This window comes from Triticum aestivum, chromosome 6B (assembly GCF_018294505.1).
Source record: "Triticum aestivum cultivar Chinese Spring chromosome 6B, IWGSC CS RefSeq v2.1, whole genome shotgun sequence".
NCBI lineage: Eukaryota > Viridiplantae > Streptophyta > Magnoliopsida > Poales > Poaceae > Triticum > Triticum aestivum.
The window spans coordinates 505,019,828-505,026,685 of record NC_057810.1 but is presented as its reverse complement, the minus strand read 5'-3'; positions in this window follow the sequence as shown (position 1 = coordinate 505,026,685).

The window sequence follows — 6,858 nt, the reverse complement described above, 5'->3', positions numbered from 1 at the left end:
GCTGGAGCTGGTGGTACCGAAGTTGTGTCTGCTAGTGCAGATGTAGTAGTTCGTGTCTGGAACATGCACTGCAGCAGATCTCTGAGTCCTGGGCACTCTAGTGAAAGCATCTGTAGTAGACTTGCCCTTCTTCTCCTCCACTTCCTCCTAAAGTTGCTCAACTGCCGACTGGATCTCAGTTACCTTGACATCAAGATCATAGAATTTCTGCTCAATGATCCTCTCCATCTCTCCTGGTTTTGAGTCAGGGTGACTGTCGGTGTCAAAATCGGCGGATCTCGGGTAGGAGGTCCCGAACTGTGCGTCTAAGGAAAATGGTAACAGGAGGCAGGGGACACGATGTTTTACCCAGGTTCGGGCCCTCTCGATAGAGGTAATACCCTACTTCCTGCTTGATTGATCTTGATGATATGAGTATTACAAGAGTTGATCTACCACGAGATCATAGAGGCTAAACCCTAGAAGCTAGCCTATAATTATGATTGTTGTTGTCCTACGGACTAAACCCTCCGATTTATATAGACACCAGAGGGGGCTAGGGTTACGCAGAGTCAGTTACAGAGAAGGAAATCTACATATCTGAATATCCAAGCTTGCCTTCCACGCAAAGGAGAGTCCTATCCGGACACGGGACGAAGTCTTCAATCTTGTATCTTCATAGTCCAACAGTACGGCCAAAGTATATAGTCTAGCTGTCCGATGACCCCTTAATCTAGGACTCCATCAGTAGCCCTGAACCATGCTTCAATTACGATGAGTCCGGCGCGCAGATTGTCATCGGCATTGCAAGGCGGGTTCCATCTCCGAATGCTCCATAGAAGATTTAAGACACAAGGGTCGTGTCCGGCTCTGCAAAACGAACTCCACATTCCATCATGGAGAGTATAATATTCCACAAATCTAATCTGCTGACAACTTTTTATAGCATGACATCATGCTATGGTCCGGTCATTATTCGAACCATTTCTCACAACCAGCCACCGCGCATATCGCGAAGCAGTTTTATCGGCACATCTTGACGAAGCAGAGATCATGTCCCCTTATCACGGGATCCTCATCAATATAGACGTGGGTAACCCAAGCGTGCCATCAAACATGGCGTTTGGGGATTAAGCGATTTTAGTGGGCGAGTGGGGGGGGGGTACAGGATATTCGCTGCCTTTGTAAGGGGAGGAGAGTCTTCCTCTTTACCCACACCCTTTCGTATTCATCCATTCCTTTCTGCCCGAGCCCTAGTGCCCACGCGTTTCTCTTCTTCGCCCGAAAAAGGCTTCCCGAAGATGTCCGGATCTGGAGCAGGAGGCAGGTGGATGGCCTCTACCGCCTGGGAGAAGGACATCAAAAATCTTCGGGGGGGCGGGTATCTGGCCAAGAGAATTGGCCACCGTCCTCCGACGGCGGGACATATAGTCCCCACCCAAGAAACCCATGAGAGGGTGGTATTTCTCCCTCAGTTTGTCCGCGGGCTAGGGTTTCCCAACATCCATTTGTTCTCCGCGTCATGTACTATTACGGGATTGATTTCCATGATCTATCACCAATTCCTTTCTCAACATCTCGACATTCATAGTCGTGTGCGAGGCCTTTCTCCGCGTTCCGCCGCACTTCGGCTTATGGCTGAAGGTTTTTAATGTAAAGCCCAAGGTAGTGAGCGGCGAGCATGCCGAATGCAGAGGCACCATGGTGAGCAAGATGCCCAATGTCACGTGGCTGACAGGGACTTTCAATGATTCCATCAAGGAGTGGAAGCAGCAGTGGTTCTACATCACTGAGCCGCGTGGCAAGGAGTGGACCCCCATTTCGGAGTTCAGATTCGGTGCCCCCTGCGACTTACGTCATGGCACGAGAAGGGCCTGAGATGGGCTTTGTGTGACGAGCTATCAGAGCTCCAGACGCGCGTCCAAGACATGGAAGACAAGAGCATCAAGCTCGTCAATGTAGTCTAGGTGATGCTGGTTCGCCGGATTCTACCATGTCAACACCGAGCTTGCGATCTATGAGAGTTCGACCCGGCCAAGCACCAGACCCTCCTAGAGCTCTTTGGCTCTCCTCACAAGGACATCTAGAAGGTGCTTTTCAAGTCCGGCAAACCGTGGCCGGACTCCACCGAGGACCGCAGATATCAACTGTCCCGCCCCGCAAGTTCGGTAAGCAACTGAATGTCTGATAATTCATACATTCTGTCCGTACATCCTCAGAGAGATACTCAACATATTTCCCATCATTTTTCCTAGGGTTGGGCGAAGAAGGCGGGGCGGATCTATTGTCCTGCCCCTCTACCAGAAGAACCGTCCGGCCCACTTCTAACGAAGATGCTGGTCCCGGCGCCATATAAAGCGCCGAAGAAGAAGGCCAAGAAGGAGGCCAAAAAGACCAGGGGCGGCCTTCATCACCGTGATACCACGGACACGAAATCCGAAGACTCTAATGCCCTTTCTTCCTCCGAAGAGGACGGGGAGGAGGAGGACGAATCCCCTGCAGGGGGAAAGAAGAAAAGAACGACCTCCAGCTCTTTGGAGGTTGATTCGCCTAAGAGGGGAAAAACTCTTCTTCAAGAGGAGTCCACCGGCGCCATCGATAGCAGCCTGGAGTGGGATCCCAGGGCCGAGCCCCTGGTGAACTTGTAAGTATAAAATCCGAACAGGCTCATGCGTCCGGCCTTATCGTGGCATCACATTCTAATCTAAGCCGTGTTTCTCTTTTTCAGTCCGGTGAAGCCCCGCGCCGAGCAATCCTCGTTAGAGGATCTGCTGGGTTCGGAAGTTATGGGGAGCGGGACACCCCTGAAGGCCTCTTCCTCCAAATGTAGGAACGAAACCGAGGTTTCGTCCTAGAAGGACCCAGGCCACGAAGGGGGGGGAGAAGGTCGTGAAGGCGGCGCCAGGAGGCCATACTTCCAGGGCCGATTACATGGGAGAGAAAAATCCCGTGGGTGTCGATGGCGAGGGTCATCTTGAATCCGGACCCAAGCCGGACACTATTGTAGAGACCCAAAAGGTCCCAGAGTCCCATCCACCGGCCACCTCTGTCCAGCCAGGGGCGTCAGGTACTTTATTGGCGGCGCTGGAGGGTGCCTCCATCGTTGATGAACACCGTGCCCTCATGGGTGCGGTGATTGAGAAGATTCAGTCTACTGAGAGTGGAATGAATGAATATTGTGTCAGCCTCATAAGAGGCTTTGAGGTATGTTTTATGAGTTTCTGGGAGAATGTCATGGAATAGATAGTAGCCCCTGATACACTGTTCGGTGAAAGAGAGAACCAGACAGGTTCGTAGGAGACTCACTTGATGATATTTATCACTTTGTTTAACCAGCAGGCATCTGTAGCGAATGCGGCCTCTCAAGCTGCGGAAGTATCCGAACTGAGGCGTAGTCTGAAGCGGGCCGAAGGAGAATTTGGCCAAGTGAAGAGACAGGTGGGGGATAATCAAGGTATATAGAAACCTTGTTTATGTAGCACAAAAGGATGAGTGTGCATGATAAGAATTTTTTGATAATGTGCTCTAGGGGCGTCAGCCGAAATTGAGGCCTTGAAAAAGGTTGTGGCCGAAGCCGAGAAGAAAGCAGCCGCGGAGCAGATGCTCCGTGAGAAGCACGAGGCCAGGGTTATTGAGGCTGAGCAAGAGCTTCAAGAGGCTGTGCAGAAACGTGAGACCCTCGAGGAGAGTTTAACAGGGAAAGAATCCGAACTCTTCCAGACTCGCCAAACCACAAGTGATGCCCGGGGGGAAGCCCAAGGTGCCCTGAAGGAAATCCAGGAGGTGAGGAAGATTGCGGCTGGTAACGCTTTTTCTGTAAAAAGCAAGTATAGGGGTTGAGAAAACCGAATTTGACAATCTTGAGTTTTGATGTATACAAGGGTGTTTGCGGAGCTGCCGCGCAGCATATCTGATGCCGCCCAATTCTACTGTGCCGAAGGGGGAATACTGCAGATAAGCTCTTCTGGATGCAGTATCTGGCGCCGAATTATCCGGTTCCTTTCTCCGATCAGCTGAAGCAGCTGGTCGAGCTGCACAAGGCGGCCGAATTAGCCATGAAGGATTTAATTATCCGGCTGTGGCCTGCTGAGCCGATTCCAAGCAGCTACTTCGGGCTCATTAAGAGGCTTGTAGGTGCTTGCCATCGACTCGAAGTCATCAAGCGATTGGTCTGCATAGAGGGTGCGCGAATGGCCTTCGCCCATTGAAAGCACAAGTGCTCCCTGGGTGGTTTTGGTAATTAATGTCAACATATCTCTTATTGGACTAACACTTTTATCTAGCATATTTCAGACAAGTTCAACAATGGAGTGGCATGGACTAAAGGATGTGGAAACCCTTTCAAGATGCTAAGGACAAATGATTGGCTCAAGCTTCAAGATCAAGACTCTGCATTTTATATTTTAGTGATCCAAGATCACATTGAGTCTATAAGAAAAGCCAATACTATCAAGAAGGGATGAGGTGTTGCTTAATGAGTTTCTTGCTCCACAGTGCTTAGTGATATGCTCCAAAGCCCTCAACTACTTTCCCACATCCACACATATTTCCTAAACGTAAAGTCAAACTCGGCCCCACCAATTCTTTCTATCCGGCGCCACCGAGTTCAGATGTCATAGCCACTGCCACAAACCCTAGGCAAATCGGTCTCACTGATAGGGATCTCAGTCTCACCGAGATGGGACTGTAATCTCTCTGTGTATGTCCATTATCAAAATCGGTCCTACCGAGTTTGAGCAATCAGTACTACCAAGATTACAATGCAAACTCTCTGGTTAACTTATTACCAAAATCGTTCCCACCGAGTTTGAGTAATCGGTCCCATCGAGTTTTCCTGACCAACTCTCTGGTTAGCTAATTACCAAATTCGGTCTCACCGAGTTTGTGTAATCGGTCTCACCGAGATTATGTTATGCCCTAAACCTAACCATATCGGTCCCACCAAGTTGCATTTCGGTCCCACTGAAAACCCTAACGGTCACCTTGTTTGCTAAATCGGTCCGACTGAGTTTGTTGATTCGGTCCGACCGAGATTGGTAAATTGTGTGTAACGGTTAGATTTTGTGTGGAGTCTATATATACACCTCCACCTCCTCTTCGTTCGTGGAGAGAGCCATCAGAACAAGCCTACACTTCCAACACCCTATTTCTGAGAGAGAAGTACCTACTCATGTGTTGAGGCCAAGATATTCCATTCCTATCATATGAATCTTGATCTCTAGCCTTCCCCAAGTTGCTTTCCACTCAAATCTTCTTTCCACCAGATCCAAATCCTATGAGAGAGAGTTGAGTGTTGGGGAGACTATCATTTGAAGCACAAGAGCAAGGAGTTCATCATCAACGCACCATTTGTTATTTCTTGAAGAGTGGTGTCTCCTAGATTGGCTAGGTGTCACTTGGGAGCCTCCGACAAGATTGTGGAGTTGAACCAAGGAGTTTGTAAGGGCAAGGAGATCGCCTACTTCGTGAAGATCTACCGCTAGTGAGGCAAGTCCTTCGTGGGCGACGGCCATGGTGGGATAGACAAGGTTGCTTCTTCGTGGACCCTTCTTGGGTGGAGCCCTCCGTGGACTCGCACAACCGTTACCCTTCGTGGGTTGAAGTCTCCATCAACGTGGATGTACGATAACACCACCTATCGGAACCACGACAAAAACATCTGTGTCTCCAATTGCGTTTGAAATATCCAAACCCTTCCCTTTACATTCTTGCAAGTTGCATGCTTTAATTTCCGCTGCTCATATACTCTTTGCATGCTTGCTTGAATTGTGTGAAGATTGGTTGACTTGTGCTAAGATTGCTAAAATCGGCCAAAAACTAAAATTGGGAAAAGGCTTTTGGTCAAGTAGTCTAATCACCCCCCCCTCTAGACTTACTTACACTTCTTCTCAACGTCCTACAAGTGGTATCAGAGCATTGGTCTCCAGTGCTTTGGTTTAATCACCATTGGAGGAATATGGATGAGTCTACTTTGGGTAGTCTTAGACATAGAGTGCCTATACTTGATGGAGAGTATTTTCATGAGTGGAAAAATGAGATGCTTGTAATTTTCAATCAATATCATTTGAACAAGTACATTGCTAGTCCTTGTGCACCTTATGTTGATCCGATGCATCCTACCCTTGATGAGTCGATTGACATGATTAGAAATGTTAGAACTGTTAATCTTATCACTAGAGATTTTCCTTGAAACTTGATTGGAAATCTGCCTACTCTTGAGTGTGCCTACACTATATGGAAATTTCTTGAGGAACGATTTCCTATTTATTCCTTGAAAAATCTGGATGAAATTCTTCATAAGTCTATTGCCTTGAGCAAGATGAATTCCAATGATCCTATGTTTGCCAACTGTCTATTTGAACTTACAAATCTTATGCTGCCAAAGGAAATGTTGGAATTATTAGCGATGTCATTTCCAGCTACTAGAATTCATAGAGGAGATTATTGTCAAACTCATACTAATGAATCACTCTCACTAGGAATTGATCCACCACATGACGATGTTGAACATGGATACTATGATGAGAATGATGATGACGACTTTGATCTTGATGATGCGATGAGACACTTTGGTCTTATGGCAAATCTTCGGGGATATATGGCAGGAGGAAAGGAATGGGTCCTTGATAGTGGATGTACCGATCACATGACCGGAGATAAAGACATGTTTCGTGAGCTTGCTGAAAATGATGATCCTCGAAAGTATGTCACTTTCGGTGACAACTCAAAGGGTAAGGTGGTTTACCTAGGTAAGGTGGCCATATCACATGATAGCTCCATTCAGAATGTTATGCTCGTTGAATCTCTTGTCTACAACTTACTTTCAGTATCTAGACTTGCTGATATTGGTTTCAATGTCCTATTTACTGAAGTATATTG